The sequence below is a fragment of the Theropithecus gelada genome, chromosome 6 (assembly GCF_003255815.1).
Source record: "Theropithecus gelada isolate Dixy chromosome 6, Tgel_1.0, whole genome shotgun sequence".
Taxonomy (NCBI): domain Eukaryota; kingdom Metazoa; phylum Chordata; class Mammalia; order Primates; family Cercopithecidae; genus Theropithecus; species Theropithecus gelada.
The window spans coordinates 102,039,937-102,067,404 of NC_037673.1; positions in this window are offsets into that span (position 1 = coordinate 102,039,937).

Consider the following 27,468-nt stretch of genomic DNA (forward strand, 5'->3'; position numbering starts at 1 on the left):
AAAAAAAAAAGAGAAACATCTCTTATTCCCTTTATTTAATAATATCTTAAAACAAATAAAAACACAGTTTATAGGCACTTAACTCCTAATATCTCTGATATCTTTTTTATTAAAAATGTATTTTTTTTTTTTTGCAATTAGTTAATAAACTTTATCTTCCTTTTGAAAAGCAGAATTTAAACTCCATATAACCACACAAAATTCCTCTTCTACTGATGACATTTTTTGGTGAACAGATAACTTGTCTTTCCCATAAACATTTTGAGTCTTTCTCACTGTGGCATTGAGATGTTTATTTGAATATACCTGTTAAATTATAATTTTTCTTAATGAACAAATAATAGATCAATATGCATTGTTAATAAATCATTGATGTGTAGCAGTTTTTGCCACCTCTATGTAATTACTCTAAATAATATATCAGTTCTATAACAACATTATACTCAAATGCATATTTCTTCTGAATCCTTTCCCTGATTCCCTGGGGACTATGTATTAAATTTAGCAATATAATTTACTCTTTTTGTAATCATAAAATATTTTATTTTACAACATGTAATTATTAATGTATTAACTTATATGGTTACATAACTCCATAAAGCATAATTTTGTGTGTGCGTACGTGTGTGTATTTCCTGTACCCTTAGAGAAGTGAAAGCCAAGAATATGAAGATTAGTGGATAGAAATGTAGCCACATCACCCATAATTCCTTCTCACCTATAATAAGTTCAGCTTTATGTTTCTTAAATTTACTTTATTGAAGTCTCATTGATCTTTCAAAGTGATTTCTTCCAATGTTCTACGAGAACCAGGGGACCCCTCTCCCTGCCTATTTCTTTAAATTAAGCATAAATGTATTTTCATAAAATGAATAATGACGACTCTGTGTCTGCCAAAAAATATTTACAGAAAAAATTTAGAGGAAATTATGTAAATTTTTGGACATCAAAGAAGGAAAAAATAAAAGTTGACAAAAGTACATAATTTGGATAGTAATTGTTATAATAGATAGACCAATCTATTTGCTTATATTTTCTTTTTCATTTTTATTAGTATATATATTTGTATTCCTAGAGCTATTGCTAGAAGGTATATTATACATTAATGTACATAGTACACAGATCCTATCTCCATTAAGCTGATTAACTTTGAAATTATGAGCTGTAGCTTATTTTACCTGAAAAATCAGTCAACAGAACTTCCCTTTCTCTTCAACCCCAGGTGGAGAGCCAAGGGGAAGGGGAAGGGGAAGGAGGCAATAAAATCCAAGAGCAGAGGATTATTTCAGCCCACTTGGTAACCAAGTCTGAGCATCTGGTAATCCACGATCTCAGTGCTTATCTCTAAACAAGTGTGGATTTTTCCGTTCTGACCTCAGTTTAACAAATCTGACAAATCAAGGTAAAAAATAGACATGACAGCAAGACCATTTATGATTATAAAAAATATTAAATTAATTTGAAGACTATATATAATATATACACATATTCAACTATATATCATGTATACATATATAATATAGTTATATATACAGCTATGTATGTTATTAATAAAAATTAATATTTATATAATATATATGTGTGTGTATATATATTCTTAGGTTCATTTTCTGGAAGTAAAGCCTGAGTGAGGGACCAAGTGCATGAAATCTATTGGGAGAATGTGCGTTAGGAAAGTCCTTTGAAAGAGTGAGGGAAGCAATGTGGTGAAGGGGGAAAAGTTGAGCAAAATTGTGGACACTAAGAAAGACTATTCTTGTTGGGATATAAAAAGGGTGATGCCTTTTGAGCAAAAAATTACACCGAACAATTCTATCATTTTTAACTCCTTGGCAGTTCTCTTGGCGGAAAGCATGAAGACCCAGGAAAGACAGTTCCCTCAAGGCCATTTCCACGGACCAGCACCATCAGCATCATCTGGGAACTTGTTAGACATGCATGCACATTCTCATGCCTCAGTCCTTATCTGAGAGTCTGTGTTTTTACTTTCTTTCTAGAATAGTCTAATGCCCAATATCAGATTGTGAAGCCCTGGCCTAGGGCACTCCCCTGAACAATTTTGCAGGAAAAGAAAACATAATTTGATCCAGTAGCAGCTAAACTTAAGGTATGGAACGGATTTAACGATCTAGTGAAGGAGATCTGAGTGGGGCACCAAGAGCTTCCACATCCATTAATGTTTTTAATATTATAATGTGTTTTTTAACTTACAAGGAAAAAGTCTGGGGACACATTAGACGAGGAAAAGAAAATAGAGCGTTGAAGAATAACAACTTTAGGACTTTTTTTTTCTTTTTTATTATACTTTAAGTTCTAGGGTACATGTGCACAACATGCAGGTTTGTTACATATGTATACTTGTGCCATGTTGGTGTGCTGCACCCATCAACTCATCATTTACATAAGGTATAACTCCCAATGCCATCCCTCCCCTCCCCCTTTCCCCCTCCCCGTGATAGGCCCCGTTGTGTGATGCTCCCCTTCCAGAGTCCAAGTGATCTCATTGTTCAATCCCCACCTATGAGTGAGAACATGCAGTGTTTGGTTTTCTGTTCTTGCGATAGTTTGCTGAGAATGATGGTTTCCAGCTGCATCCACGTCCCTACAAAGGACACGAACTCATCCATTTTTATGGCTGCATAGTATTCCATGGTGTATATGTGCCACATTTTCTTAATCCACTCTGTCACTGATGGACATTTGGGTTGATTCCAAGTCTTTGCTATTGTGAATAGTGCCGCAATAAACATACGTGTGCATATGTCTTTACAGCAGCATGATTTATAATCCTTTGGGTATATACCCAGTAATGGGATGGCTGGGTCATATGGTATTTCTAGTTCTAGATCCTTGAGGAATCGCCATACTGTTTTCCACAATGGTTGAACCAGTTTACAATCTCACCAACAGTATAAAAGTGTTCCTATTTCTCCACATCCTCTCCAGCACCTGTTGTTTCCTGACTTTTTAATGATTACCATTCTAACTGGTGTGAGATGGTACCTCATTGTGGTTTTGATTTGCATTTCTTTGATGGCCAGTGATGATGAGCATTTTTTCATGTGTCTGTTGGCTGTATGAATGTCTTCTTTTGAGAAATGTCTGTTCATATCCTTTGCCCACTTTTTGATGAGGTGGTTTTTTTTCTTGTAAATTTGTTTGAGTTCTTTGTAGGTTCTGGATATTAGCCCTTTGTCAGATGAGTAGATTGCAAAAATTGTCTCCCATTCTGTAGGTTTCCTGTTCACTCTGATGGTAGTTTCTTTTGCTGTGCAGAAGCTCTTTAGTTTAATTAGATCCCATTTGTTAATTTTGGCTTTTGTTGCCATTGCTTTTGATGTTTTAGACATGAAGTCCTTGCCCATGCCTATGTCCTAGATGGTATTACCCAGGTTTTCTTCTAGGGTTTTTATGGTTTTAGGTCTAACATTTAAGTCTCTAATCCTCTCACCACTCCTATTCATCATAGTGTTGGAAGTTCTGGCTACGGCAGTCAGCCAAGAGAAAGAAATAAAGAGTATTCAGTTAGGAAAAGAAGAAGTCAAATTGTCCCTGTTTACAGATGACATGATTGTATATTTAGAAAACCCCATCATCTCAGCCCAAAATCTCCTTAAGCTGATAAGCAACTTCAGCAAAGTCTCAGGATACAAAATTAATGTGCAAAAATCACAAGCATTCTTATACACCAGTAACAGACAAACAGAGAGCCAAATCATGACTGAACTTCCATTCACAATTGCTTCAAAGAGAATAAAATACCTAGGAATCCAACTTACAAGGGATGTAAAGGACCTCTTCAAGAAGAACGACAAACCACTGCTCAGTGAAATGAAAGAGGACACAAACAAATGGAAGAACATACCATGCTCATGGATAGGGAGAATCAATATCATGAAAATGGCCATACTGCCCAAGGTAATTTATAGATTCAATGCCATCCCCATCAAGCTACCAATGACTTTCTTCACAGAATTGGAAAAAACTGCTTTAAGGTTCACATGGAACCAAAAAAGACCCTGCATTTCCAAGACAAAACTAAGTCAGAAGAACAAAGCTGGAGGCATCACGCTACCTGACTTCAAACTATACTACAAGGCTACAGTAACCAAAACAGCGTGGTACTGGTACCAAAACAGAGATATAGACCAATGAAACAGAACAGAGCCCTCAGAAATAATACCACACATCTACAGCCATCTGATCTTTGACAAATCTGAGAAAAAAACAAGAAAGGGGAAAGGATTCCCTATTTAATAAATGGTGCTGGGAAAATTGGCTAGCCATAAGTGGAAAGCTGAAACTGAATCCTTTCCTTACTCCTTATAGGACTTTGACATCTACACCAGCCACTATGTCTATCACACTTGTCTTTCTAAAGAAGTTAAAAACATTTCGCTGTTCAATGAGCTATTAGAGGAAATGCATATAATACTTGGTTATTACGGTGAAACATCTTAAAAATGAGAAAGAATACATAGTTAAAAACTAATTTTACAGATAAAGATCAATTTAAAGGCAATCTCCAGCCAGAACAAAATTTTATACATACCTGTCCACACAAAAACCTCAAAAAATGGTAACAATTTGTGACTTTGTATAATGATTGAGGAAAATAAGTATTACACAGATTAATGTTCTCCTTGAGTCCTATACTAAGCTTATTTTCTACCCCAGCTGAAAAAAAAGAGAGAGAAGGAATAAGGAAGGCAAGCAAGAAAAAAGAAAGAAAAGAAAAAATGACAGAGGGGAGGGGAGAGGAGGGGAAGGAAGATTAGTTTATCCTAGTTAGTATATTTTCTTGCACAGTAAACAGGTTCTCCCTATCTTAGTAGTCTTCTATGGCTGCAATTTAATTAATGGCCAGAAAGAAAATTGTAAACATTTGATATTCTTCTGAAAGGTTTTAAGTGGCAGCAACGAAAGTGTTTCCTCTGTCCAAGGGTCTTCATACTTGTTCTCCTACTTGTCTCAAGCAATTACCCTTTCTTTCAAGTCAGTCTCATCTGTTAATTCAGAGGGGTATCTAGTTCACATTTTTTCTCAAGCAGTAATTCTGCATGGAAAACATACTTTACTCTTCAGACAAAGACAGATCTCTTAATGCAAGTGCTCACTGCACTGTGACCCCCTCATCTGCTGTATTTATTTCTTCTAAATTTTTAAATAAGTTTGTGTAAATATTTTTATCAACCTCTATTTTGTCTTTTAGACGTTAAACTGCAGGGTGGCAAGAGTATGACTCTTTTTGGCTCATCATTGTATTTCTAGCCAGATCCAATCCAAGTTTACATCTAACAAATATAAAATTATGACATTTATGAAAATAAATACAAACACTTTAATTTTAAAAAAAGGTGACAAATCCAAGAGCACCACAAAACACAAAAACTAATACAGATCAGATTCCGACACCATCTATTTAAAATCGTGTTCATACGCCACTACCGACACGCACACAATACCATGGAATTTACTTCTATCAAGATATCACCTCTGGCACTACATTTTGTGGCCTGAATTATGGGTAGTTGATACATGTTTGGAGCAGTTTTCCAGAAAGCTATTTCTACATGTATATGGATAACTTAATGCTGTATGCAAATGACAGTGAATCACTTCAACCTTTGCCTTAGTTGGACCCAAAAACATCCGTGGGCACTCTGATGCTACCCGTCAGGAGCAGTAGGATGGACGGGAAATCAGAGAGGAAAAAGAGGTAGCAGTCTGCACTGAGTCGAATTCAGCCTTACCTCTGCAAATTTTATAAAAATGGCATGACCAAGTGAGCCCATTGTTGGGTTATTTCCAGGGCCTTGGGTGGGGTCCTGGGCAGGCAAGCTGCCCCAGGCAGGCATGAGGCCTACAAACATAAGCTTCTTTATCTTCCCAATAAACATGCTTCTCATTACCTTTATCTTGCAGAGTGTCCACTCCAGAGTAGGTTCTTAATATGTATTTGCTAAATAATACTCAAATGATAACAATGTCTTCCTGCCTCATTCCTTTCCTAATGCACCTGCTAAATAATAAACACAGTGATTAAACACCAAAGGTCAATTCAGAATAATTACTGTTTTGTGTGCTATGCTGTTTCCCAGCAGGAAATTCATATTTTTGAGTAGGTAGTTTGGTGTTTTAATGATTCAAGAACATGTTGAAAATAGTTTGTACTTCTTAAGTCACTGTTTTATATAGGAATTTTTAAGAAAAAATAAATTGTAAAGTGAAAACAATGTATTTAAGTATTACAGTTTAATACTCAATTTTATGCACTGTAATTCTATATCATCATTAACATTTACAAACAAAAATATTTTACATACTTTAAGTAATTATGCTATACCTTTTTCTAGAGAGAGAAATTAGTCTGATTTTGCTGTCCTTTAGAATGCAAAAACTAAAATTCTCTTTGTAACATGCTAAATTCTGAATCTTGAGCAGTGTATTCAGAGGACATCCATACAGTTAAAGGATATAGCAAGATTCACAAGCAGATGTTCATTTCTAAGTCCAAAATCTTTCTTTACCTCAAGTTCTTACTAAATAAAACACTGATCAAATCCATTAAAACTAATGAGGAAGCCTGAGTTCAATTTTATCTGTGCACAAATTAGCTTTAAAAACAATGGATAACAAAATTTTGTAAGTAAAAGCAGAGATTTACAAGCCACTACCTTAGGAAAATAAGTACAGAATGTTTGCTAAGTACTAACTCTAAAAGAAAAAATTCTTTCTCCCACAAGAGTATTTAACAATTTCAAGAAGTCGGTGCTCTTTTTGAAGAATACGAATATGATGTAATTATGTTTACAAGCAGGGTCTTTTGCCTCATAGAGCTTACATTATAATCTTTTAAGAAAGTCTTATTCTGACACATTTCATATTCTTACACCTTCCATATGTTAACAACCTGAAAATCACTCAATGTAGTTATCTGTCTTATTTATAAAAACATAAATCATAAATTCAGCATCCAAACAAGACATTTTCTGATCTCATATTCAGGAACTTTGACTTAGGTTCTGTTTTAAGAGTTTCCAAATAACAAACTCATTAACTCAAACTATATTTTCAAGGAAGAAAATTAAGAAAGTAAATGTTGGGAAATTATTCTCATGAATCTCTCAAACAAACTCTTTAGACAAAGAGTTTGAATGAGTCATTAATTACACTTTTGTTCCAGACTATCTTTTCAAGGATCTTTGCATAGGAAATAGCTTTGCAAGATAGAGAATGTCTCCCTCCGAAGCAAAGGGCAGTGATGTTTATCGTCAATTATAAAAGATTCAATGTCCTTGAGAGCAGGTTTCCTATACTGTAATACAGTCCACTGGGTGTGGAGGTGTCATCCAGCCCAAGTCACAGTGCCCTGTGGGGATCAGTGCTCTGACCCAGCCTTCTCCTGTCCTCCACCAATATCCTTGAAACTGTGGCAGGCTAACTTGTTGAGATGCTTCATAGTTCTTGTCAGCAAATCAAAATCAAATTTCAAACAACAGGATGGAGGGCAAATATACATAAGCCTCAACAAACTATGTCTTTTGGAATATGATTAGCATTGGATATAAAGATTAGGGGCCAAATGGAGGGTAATCCTGAGTAAGAACATGCTGCGATCTTAGGGCTCTGAATTCTAGCATGGGGTTTTCTGGCATGTTAGAACCATCACAAACTAAATCCCAGCTCATGACATTTGCTAAGCCAACCAAGAGGGCAAATATTTTAAAAATATTAAATTGTAAAATGCTATTAGGAAGCCTGCCTTGATTCAGTAAATAGTTTAGATAAGAAAAACTAGTCATTTTCCCCCATTATGTATATCTTCCGTTTAATTAGAGAAACCTCTAGTATTTCATCACTATCATGTATTGTTCTCAGTTCAAGAGAGAGGGAAGAAAATAGAAGATACTTTTGATTTACAGGAGTTTACAAGGTCGATGCCAAAAACTCAATACATGCCAATGCACACAAACATGCACGTATACACACACGAATACAGGCACACATGTATAAGCAAATGCACACAGAGAAGGTGGAATTAGTTATTATAAACTCCTAGGTAACCTATTTGTCCTTCCTTGATAAGCAAGGAAATAGATTTAATTTTCAAGCCTAAGGTAATAAGCAAAATTTTCCATGAACCCATGAGTACATTTTTAAATTTCATTTTTTATTTATTTATTTTTTTTGAAACAGAGTCTCGCTCTGTTGCCAGGCTGGAATGCAGTGGCAAAATCTCAGCTCATTGCAGCGTCTGCCTCCTGGATTCAAGTGATTCTCCTGCCTCAGCCTCCTGAGTATCTGGGACTACAGGCCGGTGCCACCATGCCCAGCTAATTTTTGTTATTTTTAGTAGAGACAGGTTTCACCATGTTGGCCAGGATGGTCTTAATCTCTTGACCTCATGATCTCCCTGCCTCGGCCTCACAAAGTGCTGGGATTACAGGCGTGAGCCACTGTGCCTGTCCTAATTTTAATTTTCTAAGACTCACTCTTGTGCTGATTCTAGAGTGCTGATGTACCACTGTGCAAGTCTCAGGCTGCCGGTTATGGGCCCAGGAACTCAACAGCCCAGTTGGTGGTACTCTCAGGCATGATGGAGGCAGATACCTTTATTTTTATTATTATTATTATTATTTTTTTTTTTTTTGGAGGATGAGTCTCCCTCTGTCGCCAGGCTGGAGTACAGTGGCATGATCTTCGCTCACTGCAATATCCACCTCCCGTGTTCAAGCGATTCCTCTGCCTCAGTCTCCTGAGTAGCTGGGATTACAGGCGTGCGCCACCACGCCCAGCTAATTTTTGTATTTTTAGTAGAGACGGGGTTTCACCATGTTGGCCAGGATGGTCTCGATCTCTTGACATCGTGATCCACCCACCTTGGCCACCCAAAGTGCTGGGATTACAGGGACGAGCCAACCTGCCTGGCCTAGTTTTAATTTTTTAATTCCACTTTCCTACATCCCACTCCCATTTGTGATGATGAACTGTATTGAGCTAAACTAATAGTAGTCTACACCTCACAGTATATGTAACAGCTAATAATACTACCTGATCCTTGTTCCTTTGCTACCATGGTAACAATATTGTTCTATGCTTCAATTTAACAACAGGCATTTATGCCTTTTCTTTTTTTTTTTTTTTTTTTTTTTTTTTTTTTTTTTTTTTTTTTTTTTGAGACAGAGTCTCGCTCTGTCGCCCAGGCTGGAGTGAAGTGGCGAGATCTCGGCTCATTACAAGCTCTGCCTCTTGGGTTCACGCCATTCTCCTGCCTCAGCCTCCCTAGTAGGTGGGACTACAGGTGCCCTCCACCATGCCCTGCTAATTTTTTGTATTGTTGGTAGAGACGGGGTTTCACCGTGTTAGCCAGGATGGTCTCGATCTCCTGACCTCGTGATCCGCCCGCCTCAGCCTCCCAATGTCCATTTTTTTATGACAGCCTTATGGTTTAACAGAAATTTTATTATACCATCTCAGAGAATTATCTTGGGCTAGAAGCTTTAACTGGCTGACTTTTTGTCTGACCAACTAATTCTCAGCCACTCACTTCATTTCTTGGCTTAATTCTGGCGTAGATATGCCAGCTCACCCAAGATGAACACCTGAACATGAAGGGATAAGTGCAAAGTGACACACTGAGTACCTACTAGCGTCCCCATATGCTGGGTCCCATCTTCGGTAAGAAGTGTCATATTTCAGGTTGAAAGATTTTCTTTTATTTAAAGCAATCAACATCCTTCTTTTAAGTAGATGTTGTTTGGAATCTTTACTGTTCCATTTAGCCAAACTGTTAAAGGGAAGAGAGCCTAGATGACTGGAGGGAAAGAAGCATGTAAAATATTAAAGGCCAGTCCTACTCTGTTAGCAAAGAGACTGAATAAGACAGCTATTGCAGGACAAAAGAGATTTTCCATATAAACCAAGTCTACCTCAATAAGTGACTACATTGAGAATTCTTTTTTTAAAAAATCCCATAATCCTAAAAATAGTATGTTTACCTGTCCTGGAATTCTGTATATCTCCTCAAGAACATATGCAAGTGATAAATATCTGCTCCCTAATTCATTATCTGTATCCTGGACATTTCTTAATCTCCTATCCTCAACTATGCCATATAAAATTACTATCAAGGAAAAGTCATGAGAAAGTCTAATGAACAAATGTGAGAAAGTTACCAAGTAATTACTCTTACCATCTTAATTTTCTGGGGTTTCCGTTCATAGAACAAACACAAGTTAGATTGAATTTCTCTTTTCCCACTTTATAATTTAGAAGTGACACCAAGGGCCATCTCTCCCAAGAAATGCCAGAGGTCTTTGGCCTAGTGAATGTAGCTAAGCCTATATATTCATTATGAACAAAATAATAAGAACCTTCTTCCTTTTGAGTAGGTAGTTTGCAACTTTGGGAAGTGAAAAACTAAATCATTCCCAACTGAGACCTTCATCTTGAAAAAATTAATTCTATCAAGACATTTATTCACAATCTGTCAATTGAACTAGAAATAACCTAAAGTCCCTTTCAAGTCTTAAAATTGAATGAATTTATATATACCCTTTAAAAAACAGCAGACTCCTTGTGACTTAGAACAAGATGTGTTTCCAATACTTTATTTACAATTACCTGCTAATTACTAATGATCATGGGAGATGGAATAGATAGGGCAAATAAATCAAAACAGAAAAATAATCAAAAAGCTTCTATTACTGAAGAGTAGTAGTTTTTTTTCCTGCTATTATAGTTTTCAGCACATATTTATTTTTCCCGTTTATGGTTTCCTTAGACCAATATTAAAATCAATTTATATTACCTAAGCACATTTCAATAGATAACCAGAAATATTCTAGGTAGAATAGATAAAACATTCTTTAATTTAAAGTGAATGGGCAAAATTCAATAGTCGGTATTTCTCAAAGGAAATTCATAAAACTGTACATTTAAATTACCTTGGATGCTTACTAAAAATGCATGGGCAATATCCCAGAATTTTCTTACCACATTCTCTGTGATTAAGGATGGGGAATTTTCATTTTAACATGCTACCCAACTGATTTTAAAATGTGCTAAATTTTGGCAACCTACATATTTTCATGATGCAGAATCAACATCATTTCATTCTAAAAACTACATTGTGTCATTGTTAATGTAATAGTTAATAAATCTTATGATTATGTTACAAACATGTTTCAACTAAATTCATTTCTTAGTTCATTTATTATTTGCACAATTATTTATTGCATGTCTACTATGTTCTAGACACTGTGTCAAACATTGGAAACAAGACTAAGAAAGGCAATGACTATATTCTTGAAGCTCACATACTACTAACACAGATATATTAATCAAATAAATCTATTATCACTACTTGTATGGTTTCTACAAAGGCGGGTACATTTTGCTAGAAAGATGCAGAACATATAGCGTGATTTGACCTTGTCAGAGGGGTCAGTGTATTCTTTCCTGTGTACGTAATGATTGAATTAAAATATGAAGGATACATAATGACTAACTAGGCAAAAAGTGCATGAGGGGTATTAGTTTAGCCAAAAAAAAAGTCATATTGTGCAAAAGCCATGGGAAAATAGAAAGCATGTAACTTTCATGAATGAGGAATCCTAATGTGGTTTTTACAGAAGGCAAGGGAGAGTATAATAACATATTAAATTGGAAATTTTATTAAAAGCCAGAATATGCTGACCCTTTTTATTCCATGTTATGGAGTAGAGTTATTCTGAATGTTATTGGTAGCTATTAGAATATTAAGCTGGTATAGCATGACCAGCCTCTTTTACAATAACAACAACAAAATTGTATATGCAGAACAAAAGTGTTTAGAGGGGACATTTCAGTTTGCTTTTGCTGAACAACAAATCATCTCAAAACTTAATGGCTTAAAACAACCGTCATTTATTTTGCTGAGTATTCTGTGTGTCAGCAATTTATGCTGGACTCAACTGGGCTTGCCCACGTGTGTGCAGTCTGCTTCCAATCAGCTAGCTGGCTTTACACCTTTAAGTTAGTTGTCTGCTGGCTGGAGCAACAGGAGTGAGATTGGGCTCTGTGTCCTTTACCTTCTAGTAGTGTAGTTAAGGCTTCTTCACATAGCAGGGAGCTCAAGAATATAAAGAGAAGACAAGCCTTAATACACAAATATTTTTCAGCCCTATTTGTGAGACATTTGGTAACATTCCAGTAACAAAACGAAATAACATGCCAGAACCCAGAGTTAGAATAGTACAGCACACAAAATTACATAACAAGGGTATGAATAAATTAATTATATGTGGCCATATTTCAACTGCAGTGTGATATGGTGGATATGAGTTATGAGGTAATGGCTAAAGTCTAGTTAAGTGACATACTGAGAAATGCCCACTTGTTTTCCTTGCGGATTTGAGAGATATTTAGGAGAAAAAGTAGGTATAACTTCACAATGGATTGAATTTAGGGAATGAGAGTAAATGACTAATGAGTATTGAGAAAAAAAAACCTATGCTTATTTTTTGCACAGGGAGAAACCATTCAATGAGATGGAAAAATTTGGAAGACCATGTTTGTGATTGTAGATGCATGTTGAAAAAAGTGGGCTTTGAGACCTCCAAGTTGACATAGTAACTAGTTAATATGATCTCTGGGTCTGGAGCTCAGTCTTTTGATAAAACTTTTGTAATCCACCAGTATATGTGTTATAAATGAGGCTGTGTATCTGTTTGCCATCACCGAAGTTGGTAAGATAGATTGATATGAGTCCTTAAGTTTCCATCTTGCGGAAACTTAACTAAAATTAGGTAAATGACCAAGGAGCAATCAGAAGAAAGGAGAAAATTCAGGCAACTATAGTGTCTTGGGAACCTCCTGAATAGAATATTCTAGTAGGAAAAGTGGTCAAAAGGCTAAAAACTGCTGAAGAAATAAAATAAGATGAAGAATGGAATTTTCCTATTGGAATTAAAACTTGGAATTCCCTGGTGACTTTAGCAAAAGCTTCTTTGGATGAATTTAGCGGGGATAAGTTAGATTGGGGATGATTAAATAATGAAGGAGAAGTGAAGAAGTAGCTACACTAACTTCCAGGAAAATTCAGTTTATATGTATAGACACATACACACACACACACACACACACACACACAAAACACACACCATGTGGTTCCTATAGTTTCACTATAATGCTATAATGAGGGAAAAGTTTGAGGAATATGAGAAGAATGGATTGAGACTAGGTGAGTAAGGAACAAACTTGAAATAATAATATATAAGATTAGTAGAGCATTTAACATTTATAATGAACTTTTCTTAGATATAATTTAATGCCTTTTTCCTCACAAACATATAAAAAGTTAGACAGGTAATAACCCACCTTTATTTACAGACAAATAAGCAGACTAATTGCTTTGCCCAATATGATGAAGCTGACTAATTTCATAGATGACCACAGCCATTATTATCCATCATTATTCTGGTAAATAATTCAGATATTTTTCTATCATACAGTGTTTTATCCTATTTAAAGGTGGTAAACACATATAATGAATATTGCAGAGAAGTATTTCCATAGTAGACCAGAGGCAAAAAATGTTAGTAGGAGAATGGTTACTTGTCTATTTGGAATGAAAATGAAGTAGTAAAGAGCTACTTTGAAGTCAGACTACTTGCATTCAAATCCTGGTTCTGCTTCCTACCAGCTGTGTGATCTTTGGGAAGATACTGTTTCTCCCTGTGCCTTGGTTTCCTCATGTGTGATATGGGGATTATACTTGTGTTCTTATGAGAACTAAGTAAGTTAGTGTAATAAATTTGTAAGCATGATAAGCTTTTTTCTTGCCTTTATAGGAAATCTGTAAAAGTACTAGAGAAAAACATAGAAATATCAAATTATTTTAATGTAGAAAAGAAAAATGCATTTATTTTGCCATTCTAAAGAGTTTTAAACAAGTATGATTTTAAGAAGATTATTGATTTCATGAATATAAATCAGAGAATATAAAATCTCTAAATTGAAAAAGGGACACTATCTTCAAAGTTCATAGACAAACAAAGGAAAGTTGGAAAAATGCTTTTAAGACATTCACAAAAACAAAAAAAGGATAAAGAGGCTGATGTAATTCCCAAGGTGTTATAGAACCCAATAAACAAAATGTGAAGAGGGAATCATTTGAGGATTTAGTAGTAAAGCCTCCTTCCCGAATTGTACATGAGATGAACTAGCTAATGAGATATTTTAAAAGATTTAAGACATGAATACTAGAAATACACAAACAAATGTGATAAGATAAAAGTAAGAAGTATCTAACTTCTTCTTAAATATAGACAAATTTACCTTGGTTTTTTGAGATGACTTCTACCAACCTCAATGATATTGTCCAATACTAAACATATTGTGAAATGTTTGTTTTCAAATTCTAAATCAGTTTGATCTCTAATCTAGCATTAGGTAAAATAATTAGAACAATTCAATGCTGTTAAATCAATTAGCATAAGAGTTTATTCAGTATACTGGACTCAAATTTTTTTTAATAAAAATGGTTAACTAAAGAAAACAAACATCTTAAAAGAACTTTAAGAAACTATTTTTGTATTGCACATAAATTCCTATGTCCCAGTTAGTATGGTGTTTAACATTTCATAATTATAAATGCCTTACCTCATTGGGATCATACAGAATTTCTGGAATGCTGTAAGGATTTGATTATCATTTTTCAATGGGATATTGGGTGTGGTGGCCCACACCTATAATCCTAGCACTTTAGGAGGTTGAGGCCGAAGGATAGCTTGAGGTGAGACGTTCTCGACCAGGCTAGCAACTTAGCGAGACCTCTCTACAAGAAATAATAATAATAATAGTAAATGAGCTGGGCATAGTGGCATGCACCTGTAGTCCCAGCTACTGGGAAGGCTGAGGTGGGAGGATCGCTTGGCCCTGAGAGTTTGAAGCTGCAGTGAGTTATGATTACACCACTATACTTCAGCTTGAGTGACAGAGAGACTCTATCTCTGATAAATAAATAAATACATAGTAAAAATAGATGGAAAAATTCAAGCTCCACCAGATGATGACTGACCTACTTACATTTACACAGGTACAAAGAAAAGTTGGAATTGTAACAGGACCTTCTGGATCTGAATCTGAATATGAGTCCTTTCCATTCTCCTCTCACACAATTCTATGACTACATTTTGGCTTGTACATATATGTTTGTCGTTGTTTTCTTTTTCTGTAGCCTGCTAGGTCTCCATATTGCGGTGGTAGATTGTCCTGGGAGGCAGAGTTGGCTTCTTGACTCCACCTCTGCTGCATGCCAACAAGGTGACATTGGATAGGGGCCCAGTTCACTAGTCTATAAAAAACCAAAACAATAAACACTATATGCGCCAGTATTCACATGTTCCTTATGTGTTGATAATTTAAGTCAGTAAAACAGCAAAAAAGGAAAAGAAACTCCAAACAAAATAAAAAAACAAAGCACCCTAAAAACAAACCTAAGAAGTAATCCTGCTTCAACCAACTCCTTTTGTTCAGACTAAAGTGATGTATAATAGATCATGATAGGTATAAAGATAGAAATCCCAAATTCTTTTACAATTAGAGATAATACTGCTTTTATTCCAGTGATTACAAAAAAGTTCATTTGTTCATAGACAATTTCAAAGTCCCAGATAAATACGTATAATCAGTGGCAACTACTATAGAAACCCTGGCCAGAACAATAACTTAGGTCCCATGAGAGGAATGAGAACTCATCCTCTGACCTGTGATTTTGGGGTCAGCCTTTCTGTTTCTCAGAAGTACACATGATAGAATGAAGAGGACATCCCTAAGACCTCCCCAGTCTCCTGCCCCAGCCCTTGATTTCATGAACTAGACAGGGATCAGACTCTTCATATTACCTGCACTGACCTCTAATCTCTAACTAGCCAGATACCTTATGTGTAAGAAGAATCTTGTTCACTAGAATTTGACATGGAGAAAGAAAGTGAAAGAAAGGAAAATGACTATGTTAAGTTATTCATCAAGAAAAGAGGAGTAGAATTATATTTAGTTGCTGTAATTTGTAGAGTCTGGAAAAGAGCAATTGTTGCACACATCCTCAAGACACCAAATAAAATATTTGTAGGAAAAATTTCCATTCTCTGCTTGCTTTCTAAGAAAGTTAAACAAATTCCTTGTTTGTTAGTCTGCTTGCATTCTAAAAGAATTTTAATTATTTTTTCTGTTTTCTATCATTTTCCCCCTTCCCCAATCTATGTTTCTCTCCCTCTCCTTCTTCCTCTTCCTATTTTCTTCCACTCTCAAACAGTAACTCAGTGTTTTTTTGAAAATAACAAAGTGCTTTGAATTTTGCAGAAGAGATATACCATATAAATGTGAACAACAGCAAAAGAAATGTGTTTCTCCTTAGGTGCCCTAATTGTAACATTAGGCAGCAGGTTTCTATAATGAACTACAAAAGTCTCTCTTAAGTAACAGTAAGCGTTTCATAGAAAGCCACAAGAGAGAGAACATTCAAGATTTCAGCTGATTGTCTGTATTTAATGCATTATACTCATATAGAGAGGAAAAAGAAATGGAAAGGAAAACTACCCAGAAAAACAAGCCTTAATTGTCATGTGTAGTTCATATTTTCTAGTCTCAAAGTGTACAGAACGTTACACATTAGCAGGATTTTTGTTTTGTTTTTTTGGAAGTGAGCCAAGTCATCTGAATAAGAGTGGCAATTTAAGACACTGCCAAAATGGAAAGGGCCTAGGATAAAATTCTGAGAGTTTCAATGGATATATTCCCGAGAGTCATGGAGTCAGTTTGGTAACTGATGAGGTGATGACTACAGTCACCTCAATTTGCTCCCTGCAGGAACTATCCCTTAGACAGAATAACGTGTGTTCTGGAGTAAAGTTTTAAATTTTATCCATAAGAGATGAAAATTGTTTATTTTCTATTAAAATATAGAAGCAATAAGAAGGCTGGTTTACAACAATGTTTTCTTCATATTGTTATGCGCGTATCTAGAGCAGTCATTATTACCTGAGCTATTTCTAAGAATGTCTGGAGACATTTTTGATTGTCACAATTGGTGAGAGACATCTAGCAGAGAGGCCAATGATAGTGCTAAACATACTAAAATGCAAAGGACAATCTTCCATGGCAAATAATTATCTGATTTGAAATGTTCATAGCAGCAAGATTGAGAATCTCTGGCTAACAGACTTTTTACAGACAACTCCAGTTAGATGCATGTTTCATAATTTATCAGACTTCTTAAGAAGTAAAAGATTACTGAAATGATAGGACACAAATGTGATTATAAAATGTGATCCTAACATATTTGTCACTGTTAAAGCCTGGCACCCCTGAAAAGTGAAATTTGAGTTGGAGCTTGGCAATGGCAATACGGGAAAATAGTGCATTATAAAATATTGTAAAATATTGAACTGAACTAGAATTTTGGAGATTAATAAGAATTTAGAAGACATCTCATATAATCTTCACATTTCACAGATAAGGAAAACTAGAGTTGAAAAATTAAGTATGTAATATCACAGACTTAACTAGTAGAGTTAGTGTAAATTGACTGCCTCCTACTTGTCTAGTTCTCTTTTTAGTAGTCTGACAATTACAATCATATCCTTTCCTAAAGAAATGCACTAAATGATTCTCAAATTAAAGAACACTAAAACAAGAGAAATACTAACAAATAAAAATATAGAACCTTGCCATTTGGACAAATTTTAACTATGTGACTTTGGACAAGATACTTAATGTCTTTAACACTTAATGTTGTCACCGGAAAATGAGTATAAAATACCTTGTTGACAGAATTTTAAAAAATGCATTTGTCATATAAGGTCTGGACTATAGGGAACAAAACATAATCCAATTAGGTCTATTACAGGTCTAGAATACATAATATTATCTTGACTGCACAACTGTCATTGTGAATCTCAAAAGCCTCATTTATGCAACAATCTACATTTAAATACCAGTATTCACATCTGCTTTGTTATGACTCCAGGCATGTTGATTAACCTCTGACATATCAATAAAATGTAATAGCATCCAATACTGACATGAATATTGAATATCATATAGACTAAATTAGAACCATAAACACTACATACTGGGATAATGATCAAAGAGGATTTAGGAATTAGATATAATCTTCAGGAGAGATCAGTGTAATTGTAAATGTTGTGGTAATTCTAAAAGCAATATATTACTCTCAGAATAAAAAATAGACTGAAGTCAGCAGGCAAAGAATTGGTGCCAAAATGTAAACTAAAAATCACCAAAATCCTGTACGTTTACCTATTGAGTACCTGAAGAAAGACTAGATTGAGAGTACAGAAGACGTTTATTATCAGACAAAAAATTCTGATTTTATTACTTGTCCTAACCATAAAGAACAGTATAGTGAGGCACAAGAGATGCCATTTCCACTTGCCAGTAAAAGTATAACACAGATTGATTCAGAGTATATGTATGGCTCAGTTAGTGATCAGAGAAAATGGAAGTTTAGCAGAAGTAAAACTCATCCATGAGGTGACAAAAAAAGTAATAATGACAAACCATTTACATTGTTTTTGAATAAATATTGATATGGTTTGGATTTGTGTTCCTACCCAAATCTCATGTCAAATTGTAATCTCCAGTGTTGGAGGTAGGGCCTGGTGGGAGGTGATTGAATCATGGGGACAGATTTCCCCCTTTGGTGCTGTTCTCATGTAGAGTTCTCCCAAGATTTGGTCGCTTAAAACTGTGTGGCACTTTCTCCCCTTCTCTTCCTCCTGCTCTGGCCACGTGTAGGTGTGCCTGCATCCACTACGCCTTCCACCATGATTGTAAGTTTCCTGAGGCCTCCCCAGCCATTCTTCCTGTACAGCCTGTAAAACCCTGAGTGAATTAAACTTCTTTTCTTTATAAATTACCCACTTTCAGGTATTTCTTCATCACAGTGCAAGAGAAGACCAAAATAGAGAATTTGTACTGAGAGGCAAGGTATCGCTTTAAAGATACATGAAAATGTGGAAGTAGCTTTGGAACTGGGTAATGGGTAGATGTTAAAAAAATTGAAGGACTTCGAAGACAGGAAGACGAGGGAAGGTTTGGAACTTTCTAGAGATTTGTTAAATTGTCATGACCAAAATTCTTATAATGATACAGACAATGAAGTCCAGGTGAGTGAGATCTCAGATGAAGATAAGGAATTTACTGAGAAATGAAGAAAAGGTTACTTCTGTTATGCTTTATCAAAGAGCCTGGTTGGATTGTGCCTCTGCCCTAGGTATCCGTGGAACTTTGAAATTTAAAGTTATAATTCAGGGTATCTGATGGAAGAAATTTCTAAGCAGCAAAGTGTTCAAGATATGGCCTGGCTGCTTCTAGCACCTTGTGTTCATATTCATGAGCAAACAAATGACCTGAAATTGGAACTTACATTTTAAAGGGAAGCACAGCATAAATGTTTGAAAAAAAATTGCAGGGGGCCATGTAGTACAAAAGAAAAACCTATTTTCAGGGGAGCAATTTAAGCTGGCTGCAGAAATTTGCATAACTAAAGAGAAGGCAAGTGCTAATAGCCAAGACAATGGGGAAAAGGCCTTGAAGGCATTTCAGAGATTTATGAGGCAGCCCCTCGCATCACAGGCCTGGAGGAATAGAGAAGAATGGTTTCCTGGCTCAGGCCCAGGGCCCTGCTGCTCTATGCAGCCTCAGGACCAGGTGCCCTGCATCACAGTTGCTCCAGTTCCAGCCATAGCTAAAAGGAGCAGCTTGAGTCATTGCTTCAGAGTGGGCAAACCATAAACATTGGTGGCTTCCCTGTAGTGTTAAGCCCGTGGATGCACAGAGTACAGGAGCTGAAGCTTGGAAGCCTCCGCCTAGGTTTCAGAATATGAATGGAAAAGCCTGGATGCCCAGTCTGTTGCAGAGGCAGAGTCCTCATGGAGATCCCCTACTAGGGCAGTGCAGAGGGGAAATGTGGAGTTGGAGCCCCAGCACAGAGTCTCTACTGGAGCACTTTCTAGTGGAACTGAGAAAAGGACCACCATCCTCTAAACCCAAGAATGGTAGATCCAACAACAGCTTGCACCACATGCCTAAAAAGCCACAGGCACCCAACAATCAACATGTGAAAGCAACCATGGGGCCTGTACCCTGCAGAACCTCAGGGGTGGAGCTGCCCAAGGCTTTGGAAGGCCACCCCTTGCACTACTGTGTTCTGGATGTGAGACATGGCATCAAAAGAGATTATTCTGGAGCTTTATGATTGAATGACTGCCCTATTAGGTTTCAAACTTGCATGGGGACTGTATCCCCTTTCTTTCAGCTGATTTCTCCCTTTTAGAATAGGTGTATTTATCCAATGTCTCTACCCCATTGTATCTTGGAAATAACTAACTTGCTTTTTATTTACAGGCTCATAGGCAGAAGGGACTTGCCTTGTCTCAGATGAGATGTTGGACTGTGGACTTTTTAGTTAATACTTAATTGAATTAAGATTTCATGGGACTGTTGACGAGGGGTGATTGTATCTTGCAATGTGAGAAGAACATGAGATTTTGGAGGAGCCAGAGGTAGAATGATATGGTTTGGATTTATGTTCCCATCTAACTCATTTTGAAGTGCAATCTCCAATGTTGGAAGTAGGGCCTGAAGGGAGGTGATTGGATCATGGGGACATATTCCCCCGTTTGGTGCTGTTCTCATGATAGAGTTCTCATAAGATCTGGTTGTTTAAAGTATGCCACCTTCCCCACCTGTTTCCTCTTCCTCTAGCCATGTGAAGACCTGCCTGCATCTCTTTTACCTTCTATAATTGTAAGTTTCCTGATGCTTCTCCAGCAATGCTTCCTGCATTGCCTACAGAACCATGGGTGAATTGCGCTTTTTTTCTTTATAAATTACCCAGTCTCAGGTATTTCTTTATAGCAGTTCAAAAAGGGACTAATACAGATATATGTGGATGAGTATTTCAAAAACAACATACCATGTAAGTTTATGTGGCAAAAACATAATCATTTATAAACATTTATAAACATTTCACTGTGTGGAATGTCATGAGAAAATAGTAATTTTGTGTTACCAATATCTGCATATTTTCAAATTTATAAAAGAACATACATTTTAAAGCAAAATTTTAATAAAAATAGATATATTTTGGGGGCATCAGCCTCCCTACATTCTTTTAATGTAGAAAAAGATTTGGAAAGTCTACCACATTATTTTTCAGGCCATGGAACACATTTTTAAATGTGCTGTTAACTTTTCCAGTTGTGCCTTAATTGATACATGGCCTAAGGATTGTGAAATTGCTTTGCATAGGTTAAAACAAAACAACAACAACAAAAACACACTTATATATGCTTTAGTTGAATACACTTAAATGTTTGATATCACAAAAACTGATAGAGAATACCAAAAGAAACCAGGGAGGACAAGGATTCCAACACTACTTTTTTTTTTTTTTTTTTTTTTTTTAAATTTATTTATTATTATTATACTTTAAGTTGTAGGGTACATGTGCATAACGTGCAGGTTTGTTACATATGTATACTTGTGCCATGTTGGTGTGCTGCACCCATCAACTCGTCATTTACATCAGGTATAACTCCCAATGCAATCCCTCCCCCCTCCCCCCTCCCCATGATAGGCCCCGGTGTGTGATGTTCCCCTTCCTGAGTCCAAGTGATCTCATTGTTCAGTTCCCACCTATGAGTGAGAACATGCGGTGTTTGGTTTTCTGTTCTTGTGATAGTTTGCTAAGAATGATGGTTTCCAGCTGCATCCATGTCCCTACAAAGGACACAAACTCATCCTTTTTTATGGCTGCATAGTATTCCATGGTGTATATGTGCCACATTTTCTTAATCCAATCTGTCAGTGATGGACATTTGGGTTGGTTCCAAGTCTTTGCTATTGTGAATAGTGCCACAATAAACATACGTGTGCATGTGTCTTTATAGCAGCATAAACCACTGCTCAGTGAAATAAAAGAGGACACAAACAAATGGAAGAACATACCATGCTCATGGATAGGAAGAATCAATATCGTGAAAATGGCCATACTGCCCAAGGTAATTGATAGATTCAATGCCATCCCCATCAAGCTACCAATGAGTTTCTTCACAGAATTGGAAAAAACTGCTTTAAAGTTCATATGGAACCAAAAAAGAGCCCGCATCTCCAAGACAATCCTAAGTCAAAAGAACAAAGCTGGAGGCATCACGCTACCTGACTTCAAACTATACTACAAGGCTACAGTAACCAAAACAGCATGGTACTGGTACCAAAACAGAGATATAGACCAATGGAACAGAACAGAGTCCTCAGAAATAATACCACACATCTACAGCCATCTGATCTTTGACAAACCTGAGAAAAACAAGAAATGGGGAAAGGATTCCCTATTTAATAAATGGTGCTGGGAAAATTGGCTAGCCATAAGTAGAAAGCTGAAACTGGATCCTTTCCTTACTCCTTATACGAAAATTAATTCAAGATGGATTAGAGACTTAAATGTTAGACCTAATACCATAAAAATCCTAGAGGAAAACCTAGGTAGTACCATTCAGGACATAGGCATGGGCAAAGACTTCATGTCTAAAACACCAAAAGCAACGGCAGCAAAAGCTAAAATTGACAAATGGGATCTAATTAAACTAAAGAGCTTCTGCACAGCAAAAGAAACTACCATCAGAGTGAACAGGCAACCTACAGAATGGGAGAAAATTTTTGCAATCTACTCATCTGACAAAGGGCTAATATCCAGAACCTACAAAGAACTCAAACAAATTTACAAGAAATCCAACACTACTTTTTATTTATTTATTTTTGTGCAGCTACCACTGCCTAAGTGCTATGGTGGGATGTTTTCTATTCTTTAAGTATGAGCATATTAAATATTAATACACAAGAAAAATTGGCTCTTATCACAATAAAAATTTCAAGTTTGAAAAAGATAAGAATTGATTTGGAAATATAATTATTTTAGTTAAATAAAAATAGAAATTATAGCTAATTCCTAATTTAGGAAGATGAATTTATCACTAGTGCTTAATATTCCAGGCACTGTGACAAGCTAGTTTATTTGATGAAAAGTTTATTAAATCCTCTTTCAAGATAATAGTATTATCATTCCCTGTTTTAGGAATTGAAAATTGAAGCATGGGGAGGGAAAGTAAATTATCCAAGATCACATTGGTAATCAGATCCAGATTATATTATGTTGATGGCTCAACCCTATTTCTCTTTATTTTACCCTATTTCTCTTGTGAAGAATCCTCTATGACATTTTCTGTTGAACCTCTGTCCTTAACATGGAAGTCAGACTAAAACTCATATTGCTGTTAGCATTGGATATTTTCAGTGTCTATTCATGTAGAAATTACTATTCTACGGAAATCATCGTAATTTAGTGATTCCAACGTGAAGTGGAAGAGACAGCCTTTGTTAGACACACAAAAGTTAACCAGGAGGTTATCAGAATGTGAGTTCAAAAATATGAAATAAAACCACATTTATTATCTTACCTTAGAAAATTGTGATTTCAGAAAATAGAAGATTATATATTTTCTTATCTTCCCAAGCAATTAAGGCACCTTTCAATTTCACTGGTCAATCTTGAAGGGGTTTTGTATTCTCCATCTAAAATGTTAATCTGTGGTGTGTAATTTTGTCAAAGTAAATGATAAAACTAAAAGAAGACACAGAATAAGTGTTTTTTATTCAATTCAATAAATTCCTGTCTTAGTAAAATTTCAGCACTGCTGTGAGTGTATGCACTGCTATGCTCAATTCCTGAGAAATAGTTGACAAAAGTTAGGAACTTGTCAGACTCCAAAATTTATGACATTTTAACCTGAACTCTCCTTTAGTCGAATATTAATAGCCAAAAAAGATATACTTTTATTTCTAGAGGCTAAGTAACTATCTGGAAAAAAAGGGGTGGGATACTGTAATTTCTATATAGGCACAGCAGCAATTTCTGCCATTCATCAAACCTCTACCCTCATTTTAATAACATTATTCACTGTCTGGGAATTGAACTATACCTTTGGCTAAGGGCTCAACAAATTCTAATTGAAAGGCACTTAACATTACTGAAGAAAAGAATAGATGCAAAGTTAGAAATATATCACAACATTCAATTTCTGGAATTTTGTTTGTGTATTTTCTAGAAAAAATAATATTTATGTAAATAATTATCTGATTTCTCTCTCTTTCTTTCCCTCTGTCTCTTTCTCTATCTCTCTTTACACACACACACACACACACAATTATCCTAAAGAAACTGCAACAAGTGATTGTAATAGGGTGAATCTCTGACCACAGATGGATGAATCTACAAAATATGTCTTGCCATCAGATTCTCGAATTTGAGGTCATGGCCTCAACGTTTTTAATCATGTAAATAAGGGGCATTAGGACAACAGTTCATCAAATGTTCCTGCAAATATATCTGGCATAGATATATATTACAAGAATTTTTTTTCCCTTCAAATGTATTTTGATTATGAACAATCCACTTTCTTTTAAAATTTTGTTTATTTACTATTATTTTTTTGAGACAGAGGAGTCTGTCTCTGTCACCCAGTCTGGAATGTAGTGTCATGACCATGACTCACTGCAGCCTGGACCTCCTGGGCTAAAGCAATCCTTCCACCTCAGCCTCCCACGTAGCTGGGACTACAGGTGTGAGTCGCAATGGCTGGACCACTTTCCTGTAATAAAGCTCCTTTCCCCTCCAGTCCCTTAGCTAAATTGTTTCTTGCATTCAGAATTACCCTAAATTAGACTCCAGTAAACTATTCTGAGGTGAAATGAAGGTGATGGTATTTGAACTGAGGATCTAACAAGTGGCAATCAAAAATGAAAACTATTCATCTGACAGTTCTCTTTTTAATACACAAAAGAGATGAAATCCTTTTTTGATAATCATCTATTTGTCCTTCCAACAATTTAAAGGAGTGAGAATGAGAAGACTATGATTTTGTGGTAGCAGACTATTATCTTAGAAGCCTTAATTTGCATTTTATTCATTTCATTTTTAGCATTATGTCCAAGTCACACAATGTAATTCCTTACTTGCTAATTACTGCCTATATCGAAATTGGTTCAGAGGATCTTTGAACCCTTGGTTTTTTAAATTACTTGTCCGTGCCAGGCATATTGCTTTTGTTACCCTTACCTGATACAGAATATTTTCATGGCTGCATACTGTGTTTCTGTGTCCCAAATATAAAATAACAAACGACAAAAATTAATAAAGGAAAGTCTTTTGTGTTTAGAGAGCAGCATTCACACAGCCACTGGATTAATGTTAGCTTTGAAGCTGCATGATGAGCAATAGAGGTTTCTTACCGAGATACTCATTAGCATCCCTTTGTGACTTGTAAGAAATAATTTGCACAGTTTTAAGTTTAATGTTAACCCAAAGCTTCTTTGTTGAGTGATCAATTTCTAGCCACAACAAACTCATTTGTTTCCATTTTGATTGACAAGCAGGGTGCAAAAGCGATGTCCATTTCCTTCCTTTCTTCTTCTGTCTCTTCTTACTACATAATTAACTAAAAGTAGAATATAATAACCTGATTGATTTACCTAGTACTTGAATATACATGTATATCAGATTTTCTTCATAAACTAATCACAGTTGTTTTGAAATATGAATATAAGATTGTCTTGCAATGGAAACACAAAACAGCAAACTTTGTCAGGCTACTGCTCATAATTATAGGACATTTCTACGATCACTTATATCTCTTCTCTTCCTCACCATGCTTTATTTCTCTGCTTTATTCTTGTGTGAAACAATATAGGCCTATGTGTCTCCAGTTTTTTTTTTTTCTTCTCTACTCTGAATTGATAAATCAGTTAGTAATTGAATCAGATATGATTGTTTACATAGAAAATCCAAAAGGGACAAAAAAAATCTCATCAGAGAAAATGAGGGAATATAGTGGTAGTTGTTTGGTAGTAACATTACTTTGTAAAAATCAGAGGCTTTTAATATATAAATCATACGTTTTACATAGAGAAATTTTTATGAAAATACGATAGCAACAACAATTACAGAAACCCAACAAGTAGAGAAAACCAGCTTATATTTTGAGATAGTACCCTGGGCTTAGAGGTATCACACATGATGGTTTGTGTAGGACAGTCTCACTTTATGTGTCTTGACACAAAATTCAGATTTTTAAATGTAAAGCAAAGTTTATTCAAATATACAAGAGAAAAACAACCCCATAAAAAAGTGGGCAAAGGACACGAGCAGACACTTCTCAAAGAAGAAGTATATGCAGTCAATAAGCATATAAAATATTTCAATATTACCCATCATGAAAGAAATGCAAATCAAAACCACAATGAGATACAATCTTACACGAGTCAGAATGGCTATGACTAAAAAGTAAAAAAATAACAGATGCTGAAGAGGTTGTGGAGAAAAGGGAACATTTAGGCATTGTTCACAGAAGTGTAAATTATTTCAACTACTGGGGAAAGCAGTATAGTGATCACTTAAAGAGTGAAAAGCAGAACTACCATTTGACCCACAATCCCATTACTAGGTATATACACAGAGGAATGTAAATCATTCTACCATAAAGACACATGCACATGAATGTTCATTGTAGCACTATTCACAATAGCAAATACATGGAATCAGCCTAAGTGGCCATCAATGACAGATTGGATAAAGAAAATGTACATATATACACCATAGAATACTATTCAGCCATAAAAAAGAATGAGATGATGTCCTTTGTAGGAACATGGATGGAACTGGAGGCTGTTATCCTTAGCAAACTAATGCAGGAACAGAAAACCAAATACTGCATGTTCTCACTTATCAGTGGGAGCTAAATTATGAGAATTTGTGAACACAGAGAAGGAAATGACAGAGTGTTTGTGTCCCTAGTGTAGGGAATATTTGAAGGTGGAGGTGGGAGGAAGGAGAGGAGCAGAAAAGATAACTATTTGGTACTGGGCCTAATTCCTCTGTGATGAAATAATCAGTGTGACAAACTCCCATGACATGAGTTTACCTGTGTAACATTTTCATGTGCACCCCTGAACCTAAAATAAAAGTTAAAATTTTTCAAAAAAAAAGTTCATTAATAATAGTAAGCACTAAAATAGAGTGGAATAAATTTGGAAGACCTTGTCTTTTATTGCTAACATTTGCCATGGTCTAGAAATATGTGTTGCACTTATTTCTACAGGAAATATGAGTAGTCCTGTCGTCTTGTACAGGAAACAGAGTCGTCATTTTAACATGGAGTAAAACCTGAAAGAAGATCCTTGGTAGTCCATGTCACTATTCTGACAGCCAACAACTTCTAGCCCCAGGTGGTGAGGGAAGAATGTGCCACTGCTGCCTCTTCCAGACACTGGAATAAATAACAGTTGTGCTGTGGCATTGTGAGAGATACATGAAGCAGCTAGTTAGTCACAAGTTAGAGTATT